Source organism: Schistocerca serialis, chromosome 12 (genome assembly GCF_023864345.2).
Source record: "Schistocerca serialis cubense isolate TAMUIC-IGC-003099 chromosome 12, iqSchSeri2.2, whole genome shotgun sequence".
Classification (NCBI taxonomy): Eukaryota; Metazoa; Arthropoda; class Insecta; order Orthoptera; family Acrididae; genus Schistocerca; species Schistocerca serialis.
Genome location: NC_064649.1, coordinates 116,684,219 through 116,701,600, shown reverse-complemented (window position 1 = coordinate 116,701,600; position 17,382 = coordinate 116,684,219). Strand labels below are relative to the sequence as shown.

The following is a 17,382-nucleotide window of genomic DNA, read 5'->3' as shown; positions in this document are numbered from 1 at the left end:
CCCTTCACGTTACCATCCATCCATCCATCCATCCACTCATCCAACCAACTACCCATCCACCGACCCATACACCCACTGTTTTATTTATCCCTCAAGAAACAGTTCAAACTACATCATTGGAGGCAGACTCTGCAGTCCTCCATATATCTATCCAGTTATGCTTCCAACCAACCTGACAACCAGCCATCTATTAACCACACATCCAACCATCCATCCACGATACAACCACACCCATCCATCGATGCAAGCTTCCATCTATTGAAACAACCATCCACCCATCCATCGATAGAAACTTACAGTCATTGGTACAACCATCTATACATGCATCCATCCGTCCACCCACCCAGCTAAAAATCCAGAAACCACCTAGTAATCCATTTGCAAGCCACCGACCCAACCACCCATCTGTCTATCCAGCCATTCACTTATCCAACCATACAACATCCCATCCATCCATTTATCCATCCATCTACCCTAACAAAAACAATCGGTTTTCCAAGATCTAGCTGAGAAGAAGAGCTACCAGATCCGTTTGTTCACGGAACCGCTTTCATAACGTCACAGCAGTTGTAACAATACATACTGAAACGTCAACATAAACGGATTCTGTATTCTTATGCGGCAGAAAAAGAGAGATTCTGGTACGAAGGGAAGAACTACAGCAATAATGACAAGGGAAAGGCCCTTACGCTTTGCCGCGACAGGTACATACACTACCTGATCAAAAGTATCTAAACACCTGTATGTAATGTGGAACGGACCACATGATGCCAGGAGAAGTGGAGTCGACAGTGTAAAAGGAGGCGGGTAGTCTTGTGTTGTCAGTTGTTGTTGTTGCGTCTTCAGTCCAGACACTGTTCACTGTTTTGATGCAGCTCTCCATACTACTCTATGCCGTGCTAGCTTCTTCATCTTCAAGTAACTACTGCACTCAACATCCTTCTACACCTGCATAGTGTATGCATCTCTTGGTCTCCCTCTACGATGTTCACCCTCCACGCTGCCCGCCAATACTAAATTGGTGATCCCTTAATGACAAAATGGTAGATATAAAAATAAGTGACAGAGGGGCAGAAAAACAATTAAAATCGCGCAAAAGAGGAAAGGCCGCTGGACCTGATGGGATACCAGTTCGATTTTATGCAGACTGTGCGAAGAAACTTGCAGCGGTGTACTGTAGGTCTCTAGAAGAGCGTAGCGTTCCAAAGGATAGGAAAAGGGCACAGGTCATCCCTGTTTTCAAGAAGGGACGTCGAACAGATGTGCAGAACTATACACCTATGTCTCTAACGTCGATCAGTTGTAGGATTTTGGAACACGTATTATGTTCGAGTATAATGACTTTTCTGGAGACTAATAATCTACTCTGTAGGAATCAGCATGGGTTTCGAAAAAGACGATCGTCTGAAACCCAGCTCGCGCTGCCGCGCGGGATTGGCCGAGCGGTCTGGGGCGCTGCAGTCATGTACTGTGCGGCTGGTCCCGGCGGAGGTTCGAGTCCTCACTCGGGCATGGGTGTGTGTGTTTGTCCTTAGGATAATTTTAGATTAAGTAGTGCGTAAGCTTAGGGACTGATGACCTTAGCAGTTAAGTCCCATAAGATTTCACACACATTTTTGAACCAGCTCGCGCTATTCGTCCACGAGACCCAGAGGGCCATAGACACGGGTTCCAAGGTAGATGCCGTGTTTCTTGACTTCCGCAAGGCGTTCGATACAGTTCCCCACAGTCGTTTAATGAACAAAGTAAGAGCATACGGACTATCAGACCTGGATTGAAGAGTTCCTGGATAACAGAACGCAGCATGCCATTCTCAATGGAGAGAAGTCTTCCGAAGTAAGAGTGATTTCAGGTGTGCCGCAGGGGAGTGTCGTAGGACCGTTGCTATTCACAATATATATAAATGACCTTGTGGATAACATCGCAAGTTCACTGAGGCTTTTTGTGGATGATGCCGTAGTACATCGAGAGGTTGTAACAATGGAAAATTGTACTGAAATGCAGAAGGATCTGCAACGAATTGACGCATGGTGCAGGGACTGGCAATTGAATCTCAGTGTTAACAAGTGTAATGTGCTGCGAATAGACAGAAAGAAAGATCATTTATCATTTAGCTACAATATAGCAGGTCAGCAACTGGAAGCAGTTAATTCCATAAATTATCTGGGAGTAGGCATTAGGAGTGATTTAAAATGGCATGATCATATGAAATTAATCGTCGGTAAAGCAGATGCCAGACTGAGATTAATTGGAAGAATCCTAAGGAAATGCTGTCCGAAAACAAAGGAAGTAGGTTACAGTACGCTTGTTCGACCACTGCTTGAATACTGCTCACCGGTGTGGGATCCATACCAGATAGGGTTGATAGAAGAGAGAGAGAAGATCCAACGGAGAGCAGCGCGCTTCGTTACAGGATCATTTAATAATCGCGAAAGCGTTGCAGAGATGATAGATAAACTCCTGTGGTTGACCCCGCAAGAGAGACGCTCAGTAACTCGGTACGAGAAAATACCTTCACCGAGGAGTCAAGCAGTATATTTCTCCCTCCTACGTATATCTCGCGAAGAGACCATGAGGACAAAATCAGAGAGATTAGAGCCCACACTGAGGCATACCGACAATCCTTCTTTCCACGAACAATACGAGACTGGAATAGAAGGGAGAACCGATAGAGGTACTCAAGGTACCCTCCGCCACAAACCGTCAGGTGTCTTGCGGAGTACGGATGTAGATGTCTCAGAACACGTCCTACCAACCGATCCCTTCTTCTGGTCAAGTTGTGCCACAAATTCCACTTCTCCCCAGTTCGATTCAGTACCTCCTCATTAGTTACGTGAGCTACCCATCTAATATTTAGCACTCTTCTGTAGCACCACATTTCGATGTGGTGTTGTCAGCAGAGAAGCATAAAGGAGAACGGGTCGGTCACGGGAACTCAAGTCATTTCGTATGTGGGCTGGTCACTGGATGTAAACTGAGTAACACATCTATCAGGGCCACGTCAATGCTTTGTAAAGCTGCCCACGTAGACTACTGGTGATGCGACTGTGAAGTCGCAACTCGAAAAAAACAATCGCAGATAAACCAAGACCACGCCGACTTCACGTACTGACTAACAGGGACTGTCGATCATTGCAGAAGGTGTTTGCAAAAAATCGTACGAAATGAATGGAAGGGATCAGTGGTGAAGTGGTCGAGCTGCTCCTCATAAGCCAGACATTTCTGTAGACACTGCTAAGCGACTGATGTCGTGGTGTAAAAACCGACGCCATTGGATACCGGATGACGGGAAATGAATGATTTGGAGTGAAGGATCTGGATATACGAGGGTTGTTTTTTAAGTAAGAGCCTTTTTTTTAAATATACAAATACTTTTGTAAAAAAACTTTTATTTTCTGATTCTACACACTTTTACCTATTTTTCTGCATAGTTGCCTTGTTTACTTAAGCACTTGTCATACCGCACAACTAAGTTTTTAATTCCCTCTTCAAAGAATTCGGCCGCCTGCTCCGACAGCCAAGAGTTCACGGCCGCTTTCACTTCATCGTCGTCATTGAAGCGCTGCCCGCCAAGATGGTGTTTCAGGTACCGGAAAAGGCGAAAATCGCTAGGAGCAAGGTCGGGGCTGTATGGTGCACGGTCCAAAACTTCCCAGCCAAAAGAATCAATCAAATCCCGAGTCTTTTGAGAGGTGTGAGGCCTAGCGTTATCGTGCAGGAGCAAAACTCCTTTTGTCAGCATGCCACGCCTTTTGTTTTGAATTGCTCTGCGGAGCTTCTTTAGAGTTGCACAGTAGGCATCTGAGTTGATTGTCGTTCCTCGTGGCATTAAGTCCACTAGCAAAACACCGCGCTGGTCCCAGAACACAGTTGCCATAATCTTGCTTTGACAGCGTCTGTTTGGCTTTGACCTGGACGGGTGAGGTTGTGTGTCGCCATTCCATCGATTGTCGCTTGCTTTCGGGAGTGATATGGGATACCCATGTTTCATCTCCAGTGACAATTTGACTCAACATGTCATCCCCTTCTTCCTCGTAACGAATCAAAAAGTCCAATGAAGTGGCAAATCTCTTCCCTTTGTGGTCCTCTGTGAGGAGTCTGGGTACCCACCGAGAACACAGCTTCTTAAAGTTTAGGTTTTCAAACACAATTTTGTACAAAACCGATCTCGAAACTTGTGGAAATTCCAAAGAAAGAGTGGAAATTGTGAATATTCTGTCCTCACGAATCTTTGTTTCGACTGCAGCCACCAAATCATCAGTGATCACAGAGGGCCGGCCTGAGCGTTCTTCGTCATGGGCGTTTTGACGGCCATGTTTAAACTCTCTAACCCATTGACCCACTTTACCTTCACTCATTGCATTCGAGCCATAAACTTCTGTTAACTGACGATGAATTTCTGCAGCTGATAGGCTTCTCGCGGTCAAAAAACGTATCACTGACCGTATCTCACACACGGCGGGCGATTCAATAATCGTAAACATTATAAAGTAGCACAGCGATGCGTACACGTCAGCTACAGAGCTGCATCTTGCATCAGTGTGAACGGGAAGGATGCCGGCAAGTGGCGCGGTGGCTTGTTGCGGCGTCCGCGCGAACTACGGGACTACACGCGCGAACGGCCCTTACTTAAAAAACAACCCTCGTACTCTGGGCAATTCGATGGTACGATGTGGGTCTGGCGAATGCCTTGAGAGCGTTATCTGCCATCATGTATAGCGCCAACAGCGAAATCTGGTTATGGTGGTGTTACGATATTTTTCATGGTTAGGGTGTGGGCCCTTTACAGTGCTTAAGAATATTCTAAATGCGAAAGGATGTGAACACATTCTACAGCAAAGTGCACTGTGTAGAATAGACCAACTGTTTCGAGACGATGACTGGTGGTATCAATGTGACAACGCACCCTCTTCTAACGAAGGATATGTGAGGCAACAGTGGGCATAACATACCCGAAATTGTCTACCCAGAGCCTCGACATGAGAACAACTATGGGATGAGTCACAACGCCGACTTCGCTACAGACGCCAGCGTCCTTGTCTGGTTTCGTCTCTTGAGGAAGAATGGGCTCCCTTTCTCACATTCATTCAGACAGCTCGCAGGAAGTCCCCGCAGTAGAGATGACGTCTTAATTAGACGTGCATACACACTGGGCGAACGAAGACGAACGTAAAACACCCAAGCCGGCCGCGGTGGCCGTGCGGTTCTGGCGCTGCAGTCCGGAACCGCGAGGCTGCTACGGTCGCAGGTTCGAATCCTGCCCCGGGCATGGGTGTGTGTGATGTCCTTAGGTTTAAGTAGTTCTAAGTTCTAGGGGACTTATGACCTAAGATGTTGAGTCCCATAGTGCTCAGAGCCATTTGAACCATTTGAAAACACCCAACAGCTTCGTTGGCTGAGACTTGCTTAGTGTGTACGTGTAGCAAACCGAAGTCGACAAAGCGGTTAGACCCGGTTGCGGTTCGGACTGCCAACGGTAACATCAAAGTGTTGGCTGTGGGCTGGATCCCTGATCTAATGTGGCCGCCGGGACGAATATTCTTTGGTTCAGCAACGATTTGCAGTGTCTGCTGACTAGGTGTGTATTTACTCGTTCAAAAATACTGCCGTATGGAGTGGGAGGATTTTATCGTGAATGGGAATGTTTATGGGACCCTATGATTATAAAAACAAGTCGAAAAGCTTACATACTTCGAGAGAGCTGTTATGAAGTAATGTCCAGGATATGAATAAGAAAGTGGCGCCTTTATTAACATCAGAGTGTGCTGATGAAATGTACAAAACGACCTAGATGTCTTTTAGCAGTACGGGCTTCGCTGGAAAAAAAAAACTTTGAACACAAGAGATCAGTGGTACCGTTTTAACATAACTTATGTATATATTATTTCAGGCGTCATTATTCTTCTTGTAACAAAACCTCATGTTATTAGCCACAAAATGCTTTTTAAAAGTTAATAGAAAACACAGAAAATTTAAAACTGCATTACTTTTCATTTTTACAATAACACAGAAACTCATAAATTGCGAAACATGGTCAAATTCACTACGGGTTTAATTTTGAATGATCAGTTTAAATACGCAATTAAGTTGTACCCCTTTTCAATTAGATTTTTCAGGCATATACCACGCCATTCTACTCTGCCGAATAGGGATAATCAGCGATTTCCTCCCCGTTGTTTCACTTCTTGATCCACTTTTTCTAGCTCTTTTTGTAAGGATGCATATACGACGACTGCTAAATCCTCTTCTTCCCTCCTAATATCCGCCGGAGACACTGTAATTAAAACGCTACTATCGATTACACCTGGCAGAATTCCCTGGACCCTACCGCACGGTCTAGTGAGAATGACAGAGCGAACGCCAATACGTTCACGGCCAACGTTCGGCAGAATCCAATGGCTTTCGTTTGTTAGCCTACGCTGGACTAGTAAGCATCTTATAGGGCACTAATGAGATCTTGACACTTTGAACCTGATAATGTAACATCTCCGACCGCGTGCTAGACTTCAGTACGCCACAGGGAAACTTGGACGCTGCCATCCACTCGTGCTCGCAAAACTACAGACAAGTCAATAAACGTCGACCGATTATCCTGAGGCACTAGTCAAAAGGCAATGCTAACGGCTTTGCCGCAGTGGTAACACCGGTTCCCGTCAAATCACCGAAGTTAAGCGCTGTCGGGCTGGGCTAGCACTTGGATGGGTGACCATTCTGTCTGCCGAGCGCTGTTGGCAAGCGGGGTGCACTCAGGTAAACTGAGGAGCTACTTGACTGAGAAGTAGCGGCTCCGCTCTCGTAAACTGACATACGGCCGGGAGAGCGGTGTGCTGACCACATGCCCCTCCATATCCGCATCCAGTGACGCCTGTGGTCTGAGGATGACACGGCTGCCGGTCGGTACCGTTGAGCCTTCATGGCCTGTTCGGACGTAGTTTAGTTTAGTTTAGTTTACTTCTAGTTCTTGAGTCACAAGGTACTGTGTCACGAAGCCGCGATAAAAGATTCAACAATTATGTGGTGAAGTACACTACTGCCCATTAAAATTGCTACACCACGAAGATGACGTGCTACAAACCCGAAATTTAACCGACTGGAAGAAGATGTTGTAGGATGCAAATGATTAGCTTTTCAGAGCATTCACACAAGATTAGCGACGGTGGCGACACCTACAACGTGCTGACATGAGGATAGTTTCCAACCGATTTCTCATGCACAAACAGCAGTTCACCGGCGTTTCCTGATGAAACGTTGTTGTGATGCCTCGTGTAAGGAGGAGAAATGCGTACCATCAGGTTTCCGACTTTGATAAAGGTCGGATTGTAGCCTATCGCGATTGCGGTTTATCGTATCGCGACGTTGCTGCTCGCGTTGGTCGAGATCCAATGACTGTTAGCAGAATATGGAATCGGTGGGTTCAGGAGGGTAATACGGAACGACGTGCTGGATCCCAACGGCCTCGCATCACTAGCAGTCGAGATGACAGGCATCTTATCCGCATAGCTGTAACGGATCGTGCAGCCACGTCTCGATACCTTAGTCAACAGATGGGGCAGTTGCAAGACAATAACCTTCTGCACGAACAGTTCGACGAGGTTTGCAGCAGCATAGACTATCAGCTCGGAGACCATGGCTGCGGTTACCCTTGACGCTGCATCACAGACAGGAGCGCCTGCGATGATGTGATCGACGACGAACCTGGGTGCACGAATGGCAAAACGTCACTTTTTCGGACGAATTCAGGTTCTGTTTACAGCATCATGATGGTCGCATCCGTTTTTGGCGACATCGCGGTGAACGCACATTCGAAGCGTGTATTCGTCATCGCCATACTGGCGTACCACCCCGATGGTATGGGGTGCCATTGGTTACTCGTCTCGGTCACCTCTTGTTCGCATTGACGGAACTTTGAACAGTGGACGTTACATTTCAGATGTGTTACGACCCGCGGCTCTACCCTTCATTCGATCACTGCGAAACCCTACATTTCAGCAGGATAATGGACGACCGCATATTGCAGGTCCTGTACGGGCCTTTCTGGATACAGAAAATGTTCGACTGCTGCCCTGGCCAGCACATTCTCCAGATATCTCACCAAATGAAAACGTCTAGTCAATGGTCGCCGAGCAACTGGCTCGTCGCAATACGCCAGTCACTACTCTTGATGAACTGTGGTATCGTGTTGAAGCTGCATGGGCAGCTGTACCTGTACACATCATTCAAGCTCTGCTTGATTCAATGCCCAGGCGTATCAAGGCCGTTATCACGGTCAGAGGTGGTTGTTCTGGGTACTGATTTCTCAGGAGCTATGCACCCAAATTGCGTGAAAATGTAATCACATGCGGTCGCAGGTTCGAATCCTGCCTCGGGCATGAATGTGTGTGATGCCCTTAGGTTAGTTTGGTTTAATTAGTTCTAAGTTGTAGGCGACTGATGACCTCAGAAGTTAAGTCGCATAGTGCTCAGAGCCATTTGAACCATTTGTAATCACATGCCAGTTCTAGTGTAACATATTTGTTCAATGAATTCCCGTTTATCATCTGCCTTTCTTCTTGGTGTAGCTGTTTTAATGGCCAGTAGTGTATTTCTGCTCGACGTGTTTGCAGATATTCAAATTTGCAGTTTTCGAGAAGCACTCGTCGCAGGTGTTTCTCGCTGCCAGACTTGATAGAGCCAGTAGACTAGAAGTCGGCGAGCCTCGCAGGAGAGGCCTTACTTTCTCCGGCCGCCTCCCCTAAATGACCGCCGGTTTGTGAAGCGGAACTAATCACCGCTTCCCTCCCCGCCACTATACTGGCCCCAGAACGGATCCGCGGGGGACGCGCCGGCAGTGAGAGGCGTGGCGCGGAAAGCCTGCCGGCCCAGACAATGGGTCCGCGGCCGTCTTAATAACTACGCCCTTACCTCCTCCCCCACCCCGTCTCCTTTCCCACGGTGGTGCAATTAGCAGCGCCAGCGCCGGAACCGCACACTCAGCCGGCCGCAATTCCCCATTATCCTCCCCACAGCCTGCTCCAACTTGCGCTGGCGGACTCAGAAAAATGGGCGGACCAGTCGGTTAGCTTACGGCCGGCGCACACCTGGCAACTAACAAGGGAACCTCCCCATCGCACCTCCCTCAGATTTTGTTATAATTTGGTACAGTGGATAGGCCTTGAAAAACGGAACACCGATCAATCGAGAAAAAAGGAAGAAGTTGTGTGGGACTATCAAAAAAATAAGCAAAATATACAAACTCAGTAGTCCATGCGGAAGATAGGACACATCAAGCGTAGTATTAACTCAGGAGCGTCGTGGTCCCATGGTTAGCGTGAGCAGCTGCTAGACGAGAGGTCCTTGGTTCAAGTCTTCCGTCGAGTGAAAATTTTACTTTCTTTATTTTCGCAAAGTTATGATCTGTCCGTTCGTTTATTGACGTCTCTGTTCACTGTGATAAGTCTAGTGTCTGTGTTTTGCGACCGCACCGCAAAACCGTGCGATTAGTAGACGAAAGGACGTGCCTCGCCAATGGGAACCGAGTCAACAGATTCCTTCACAGGAAAACACGTCTGATATATTCTATACGACACTGGTGACGGCATGTGCGTCACATGACAGGAATATGTTGTCGACCCACCTAACTTGTATACTTGGCGAGTGGGTAAAAAGATTCTTCTACCTTGCCCGATTTAGGTTTTGTTGTGGATGGGATAATCACTCCCAAAAAAGTGATGAAAACATAAGAGTTTGTCACATAAACTGCAACAAATGAATGCAACAGTTTCACACTCACACAGTTTTCCCCTGTGCTCTGTCAAAACATATCTTTTTAACGTTTTCAAATTTTTCCGTGTGTAGACCGTCAAATCCTGCATATGTCCAGGCAAATCTGAACATGTCCTGGAATTTTGGAGAGCGAAGTTGATTATGTGTGAGTGCCTGAAGTTTGATAATTGACACACGATCACATAAACAATACTGCTCTGTGTACCTGTGCAGTTTCGCAAAATAACTGTCTGAAAAATAAGAAATTAAACTTTTCACTCGAGGGAAGACTTGAACCAAGTACTTCTCGATCCATAGTTGCTCACACTAACCACGAGACCACGGCGCTCCTGAGTTTACACTATCCTTTATGTTGCCTATCTTGCGCATGGACTACTCAGTTTGTATATTTTGCTTATTTTTTTTCATAGTTCCACACAACGTCTTCCTGTTTTCTCGATTGATCTGTGTTCAGTTTTTCAAGGCGTATCCACTGTGCCAACTTACAACTAAATCTCAGGGGGGTGCGATGGGGAGGTTCCCTTGTAAGCAGCGCGCCTGTCTAATTCCTCCTTTTCTTGACATAATACACTGAACAGCCAAAGAAACTGTTACACCTGCCTAATATCGTGTAGAGCTCGCCGGAGCACGCAGAAGTGCCGCAACACGACGTTCTATGGATTCCACTAACGTCTGAAGTAGTGCTGGAGGGAAACGGCATCGTAAATCCTGCAGGGATGTCCATTAATTAATAGGCAACCAAGATATGCTCCATATGTTCATCTCTGGGAGTTTGGCGGCCAGCGGAAGTGTTTAAACTCAGAAGAGTGTTCCTGGAGCCACTCTTTAGCCGTTGTGGACGGGTTGGGTGTCGCATTGTCCTGCTGGAATTGTCCAAGTCCGTCGGAGTGCACAATGCACATGAATGCACTCAAGAGAGGGAAGTCCACTGGACCTTACAGGATACCAATACGATTCTGCATAGAGTACGCGAAAGAACTTGCCCCCCTTCTAACAGCCGCGTGCCGCAAGTCTCTAAAGGAACGGAAGGTTCCAAATGATTGGAAAAGAGCACAGGTAGTTCCAGTTTTCAAGAAACTATAGGCCTGTACCTCTGACATCGATCTGTTGTAGAATTTTAGAACACGTTTTTTGCTCGCATATCATATCATTTCTGGAAACTCAGAATCTACTCTGCGGGAATCAACATGGATTCCGGAAACAGCGATCGTGTGAGACGCAACTCGCTTTACTTGTTCATGACACCCAGAAAATATTAGATACAGGCTCCAGGTAGATGCCATTTTCCTTGAGTTCCGGAAGGCGTTCGATACAGTTCCGTACTGTCGCCTGATAAACAAAGTAAGAGCCTACGGAATATCAGACCAGCTGTGTGGCTGGATTGAAGAGTTTTTAGCAAACAGAACACAGCATTTTGTTATCAATGGAGAGACGTCTACAGACGTTATAGTAACCTTTGGCGTGCCACAGGGGAGTGTTATGGGACCATTGCTTTTCACAATATATATAAATGACCTAGTAGATAGTGTCAGAAGTTCCATGCTGCTTTTCGCGGATGATGCTGTAGTATACAGAGAAGTTGCAGCATTAGAAAATTGCAGCGAAATGCAGGAAGATCTGCAGCGGATAGGCACTTGGTGCAGGGAGTGGCAACTGACCCTTAACATAGACAAATGTAATGTATTGCGAATACATAGAAAGAAGGATCCTCTATTCTATGATTATATGATAGCGGAACAAACACTGGTAGCAGTTACTTCTGTAAAATATCTGGGATTATGCGTACGGAACGATTTGAAGTGGAATGATCATATAAAATTAATTCTTGGCAAAGCGGGTGCCAGGTTGAGATTCATTGGGAGAGTCCTTAGAAAATGTAGTCCATCAACAAAGGAGGTAGCTTACAAAACACGCGTTTGACCTATACTTGAATATTGCTCATCAGTGTGGGATCCGTACCAGATCGGGTTGACGGAGGAGATAGAGAAGATCCAAAGAAGAGCGGCGCGTTTCGTCACAGGGTTATTTGGTAAGCGTGATAGCGTTACGGAGATGTTTAACAAACTCAAGTGGCAGACTCTGCAAGAGAGGCGCTGTGCATCGCGGTGTAGCTTGCTGTCCAGGTTTCGAGAGGTTGCGTTTCTGGATGAGGTATCGAATATACTGCTTCCCCCTACTTATACCTCCCGAGGAGGTCACGAATGTAAAATTAGAGAGATTCGAGGGCGCACGGAGGCTTTCAGACAGTCTTTCTTCCCGCAAACGATACGCGACTGGAACAGGAAAGGGAGGTAATGACAGTGGCACGTAAAGTGCTCTCCGCCACGCACCGTTGGGTGGCTTGCGGAGTATAAATGTAGATGTAGATGTAGATCACGTAGAGTCCCCGGGAGCACGCAGAAGTGCCTCAACACGACGTGGCATGGATTCATCTAACGTCTGAAGTAGTGGTGGAGCGAACTGACACCGTGAATCCTGCTGGGCTGTCCATAAATCCGTAGGAGTACGAAGGGTTACAAGGCAACCCAGATATGCTCAATAATGCTCATGTCTGGGGAGTTTGGTGGCCATCGGAAGCATTTAAACTCAGAAAGTGTTCCTGGAGCCACTCTATAGCAACTTTGGACGTGTGGGGTGTCGCATTGTTCTGTTGGAATTGTCAAGTCCGTCGGAATGCACAATGGACGTGAATGGATGCAGGTGATCACACAGGATGCTCACTTACATCTCACCTGTCAGAGTCGTATCTAGACTTATCAGGAGTCCCTTGTCACTCCATATGCACACACCCCACACCATCACAGAGCCTCCACCAGCTTGATCAGTCCCTTGCTGGTATGCAGGGTCCATAGATTCATGAGGTTGTCTGCATGCCCGTACACATCCATCCGCTCGATACAATTTGAAACGAGACTCGTCCGACCAGGCAACATGTTTCCAGTCATCAACAGTCCCACTTCAGTGTTCAGGGGCAGAGGCGAGGCGTAAAGCTGTGTGTCGTGAAGTCATCAAGCGTACACGAGTGGGTCTTTGGCTCCGAAAGCCCATATTGATGATGTTTCGTTGAATGGTTCGTATGATGACACAGTGACGCTACCGAGCGAGGTGGCGCAGTGGTTAGACACTGGACTCGCATTCGGAAGGACGACGGTTCAATCCAGCGTCCGGCCACCCTGATTTAGGTTTTCCGTGATTTCCCTAAATCACTCCAGGCAAATGCCGGGATGGTTCCTCTGAAAGGGCACGGCCGACTTCCTACCCCATCCTTCCCTAATCCGATGAGACCGATGACCACGCTGTCTGGTCTCCTTCCCCAAACCAACCAACCAACCAACCAACCAACAGTGACGCTCCACCGTAAAGTGACGTGTGGAATGTAGCTGCATAATATAATGATGTAGTGAATCATAAGTACATCAGTACGTAAAGTTCCACGTTCTCACCCTAAGCCCACCAATCTAACTCTACCGATCGCCGTGTCGTTATCTGCCAATGGTTTCATCCTGTGCGGTACGGTGAGGCATGTGGCCAGCACACCAGTATCCGGATTGGAAGTGATGTTAGAATATTTTCTAGGTTTGTACGTGTATCTGAACGCTGCCATCTCGCACTGTTTATGACTATGACATGCAGACGCTTGGAGCTGTGGACCGTCTGCAGCAGGTAGGAAAATGTTAGAACAAAAGAAAACAAAATTCAGCAGTTCGGTTGACATGTCCAGTTCCCATTCTTCACTTTAAAATTTCGCGTTTCAAGAAGAACACGGTGCAATATTTATCAGAAAACGTGGAATTAACATCGGAAGGCAATTTCTCTAATTGAATTTGGGTGTAATTTTACTTACACCTGGCGCGCGGGGTAGCCGAGCGGTCTGGGGCGCCTTGTCACGGTCCAAGCGGCTTCCCCCGTCGGAGGTTCGGATCCTCCCACTTGGGCATCTGTGTGTGTGTGTGTGTGTTTGTGTGTGTGTGTGTGTGTGTGTGTTGTGTGTGTGTGTGTGTGTGTGTGTGTGTGTCTGTGTGTGTGTGTGTGTGTGTTCTCCTTAGGTTAAGGTAGATTAAGTAGTGTGTAAGCTTATGGAGCGATGGCCTCACCAGTTTGGTCCCATAAGACCTTACCACAAATTTCCAGTGTTTTTAACTTAAACCTGTATGTGTTTCATATTACCAGTGTTTTAATATTCCTACTGAGCATTCTGAGAGGTGTTTGTTTTGAAGACTTGATCTTCAAATACATTTAAAGTGCTTCATTTTAAATAGAAAACTATACACAGGGTGTTACAAAAAGGTACGGCCAAACTTTCAGGAAACATTCCTCACACACAAATAAAGAAAAGATGTTATGTGGACATGTGTCCGGAAACGCTTACTTTCCATTTTAGAGCTCATTTTAGTTTCGTCAGTATGTACGGTACTTTCTCGATTCACCGCCAGTTGGCTCAATTGAAGGAAGGTAATGTTGCCTTCGGTGCTTATGTTGACATGCGACTCATTGCTCTACAGTACTAGCATCAAGCACATCAGTACGTAGCATCAACAGGTTAGTGTTAATCACGAGCGTGGTTTTGCAGTCAGTGCAATGTTTACATTTGCGGAGTTGGCAGATGCGCATTTGATGTATGGATTAGCACGGGGCAATAGCCGTGGCGCGGTACGTTTGTATCGAGACAATTTCCAGAACGAAGGTGTCCCGACAGGAAGACGTTCGAAGCAATTGATCACGGAACATTTCAGTCCGCAGGACTGCTACGGTCGCAGGTTCGAATCCTGCCTCGGGCATGGATGTGTGTGATGTCCTTAGGTTAGTTACGTTTAAGTAGTTCTAAGTTCTAGGGGACTTATGACCTAAGATGTTGAGTCCCATAGTGCTCAGAGCCATTTGAACCATTTTGAACATTCCAGCCTATGACTCGCGACTGGGGAAGACCTAGAACGACGAGGACACCTGCAGTGGACGAGGCAATTCTTCGTGCAGTGGACGATAACCCTAATGTCAGCGTCAGAGAAGTTGCTGCTGTACAAGGTAACGTTGACCACGTCACTGTATGGAGAGTGCTACGGGAGAACCAGTTGTTTCCGTGCCGTGTACAGCGTGTGCAGGCACTATCAGCAGCTGATTGGCCTCCACAGGTACACTTCTGCGAATGGTTCATCCAACAATGTGTCAATCCTCATTTCAGAGCAAATGTTCTCTTTATGGATGAGGCTTCATTCCAACATGATCAAATTCTAAATTTTCACAATCAACATGTGTGGGCTGACGAGAATCCGCACGCAATTGTGCAATCACGTCATCAACACAGATTTTCTGTGAACGTTTGGGCAGGCATTGTTGGTGATGTCTTGATTGGGCCCCATGTTCTTCCACCTACGCTCAATGTAGCACGTTATCATGATTTCATACGGGATACTCTACCTGTGCTACTAGAACATGTGCCTTTACAAGTACGACACAACATGTGGTTCATGCACGATGGAGCTCCTGCACATTTCAGTGGAACTGTTCGTACGCTTCTCAACAACAGATTCGGTGACCGATGGACTGGTAGAGGCGGACCAATTCCGTGGCCTCCACGCTTTCCTGACCTCAACCCTCTTGACTTTCATTTATTGGGGCATTGGAAAGCTGTTGTCTACGCAACTCCGGTACCAAATCTAGAGACTCTTCGTGCTCGTATTGTGGACGGCTGTGATACAATACGCCATTCTCCAGGGCTGCATCAGCGCATCAGGGATTCCATGCGACGGAGGGTGGATGAATGTATCCTCGCTAACGGAGGACATTTTGAACATTTCCTGAAACAAAGTGTTTGAAGTCACGCTGGTACGTTCTGTTGCTGTGTGTTTCCATTCCATGATTAATGTGATTTGAAGAGAAGTAATAAAATGAGCTCTAACATGGAAATTAAGCGTTTCCGGACACATGTCCACATAACATCTTTTCTTTATTTGTGTGTGAGGAATGTTTCCTGAACGTTTGGCCGTACCTTCTTGTAACACCCTGTATAGTAATCGAATAGAATGTGTGTTAGGTCTTCTTAACCATATACTTGCCAGGGCGTGCTGAAAAGTAATACTTCCCGATTTTTTTTCTGTTTTCAATATAAGTTGGGGAATTACATATCACGCATATTACTTGGTGGGCTTCGCTGACGCATGTTGCAACCTTCTGCCGCTATAGAGCTCTGCATTGTAGCGTGTAAGAGGGCGGTGTGTAATGTAACTATGTCGGACGTGAGAAACAGCATGCTGCAATCGAGTTTCGAAATCGGAAAGTTAGTCTACACATGCAGCATCCTCTCCTTCAGCAGGACAACGCCACACCACGCACAGCGCTGCGACAACTTCAACAATCCAACGCCTTGACTTGACTGTCATCGATCATCCACCGATACAGTCCCGACTTGGCGCCACTCGATTTTCATCTACACTCCTGGAAATTGAAATAAGAACACCGTGAATTCATTGTCCCAGGAAGGGGAAACTTTATTGACACATTCCTTGGGTCAGATATATCACATGATCACACTGACAGAACCACAGGCACATAGACACAGGCAACAGAGCATGCACAATGTCGGCACTAGTACAGTGTATATCCACCTTTCGCAGCAATGCAGGCTGCTATTCTCCCATGGAGACGATCGTAGAGATGCTGGATGTAGTCCTGTGGAACGGCTTGCCATGCCATTTCCACCTGGCGCCTCAGTTGGACCAGCGTTCGTGCTGGACGTGCAGACCGCGTGAGACGACGCTTCATCCAGTCCCAAACATGCTCAATGGGGGACAGATCCGGAGATCTTGCTGGCCAGGGTAGTTGACTTACACCTTCTAGAGCACGTTGGGTGGCACGGGATACATACGGACGTGCATTGTCCTGTTGGAACAGCAAGTTCCCTTGCCGGTCTAGGAATGGTAGAACGATGGGTTCGGTGACGGTTTGGATGTACCGTGCACTATTCAGTGTCCCCTCGACGATCACCAGTGGTGTACGGCCAGTGTAGGAGATCGCTCCCCACACCATGATGCCGGGTGTTGGCCCTGTGTGCCTCGGTCGTATGCAGTCCTGATTGTGGCGCTCACCTGCACGGCGCCAAACACGCATACGACCATCATTGGCACCATGGCAGAAGCGACTCTCATCGCTGAAGACGACACGTCTCCATTCGTCCCTCCATTCACGCCTGTCGCGACACCATTGGAGGCGGGCTGCACGATGTTGGGGCGTGAGCCGAAGACGGCCTAACGGTGTGCGGGACCGTAGCCCAGCTTCATGGAGACGGTTGCGAATGGTCCTCGCCGATACCCCAGGAGCAACAGTGTCCCTAATTTGCTGGGAAGTGGCGGTGGGGTCCCCTACGGCACTGCGTAGGATCCTACGGTCTTGGCGTGCATCCGTGCGTCGCTGCGGTCCGGTCCCAGGTCGACGGGCACGTGCACCTTCCGCCGACCACTGGCGACAACATCGATGTACTGTGGAGACCTCACGCCCCACGTGTTGAGCAATTCGGCGGTACGTCCACCCGGCCTCCCGCATGCCCACTATACGCCCTCGCTCAAAGTCCGTCTACTGCACATACGGTTCACGTCCACGCTGTCGCGGCATGCTACCAGTGTTAAA

General features: G+C 47.5%; 1 protein-coding gene and 1 pseudogene across 1 annotated transcript in view; one reads left to right on the top strand and one right to left on the bottom strand.

The window, feature by feature from the left end:
* Positions 1–17,382, bottom strand: part of LOC126427981 (uncharacterized) — a 724,905-nt gene that overhangs the window by 545,565 nt on the left and 161,958 nt on the right. The gene's annotated exons all lie outside the window — the stretch shown is intronic.
* LOC126428603 (5S ribosomal RNA) lies at positions 6,617–6,734 on the top strand (annotated as a pseudogene).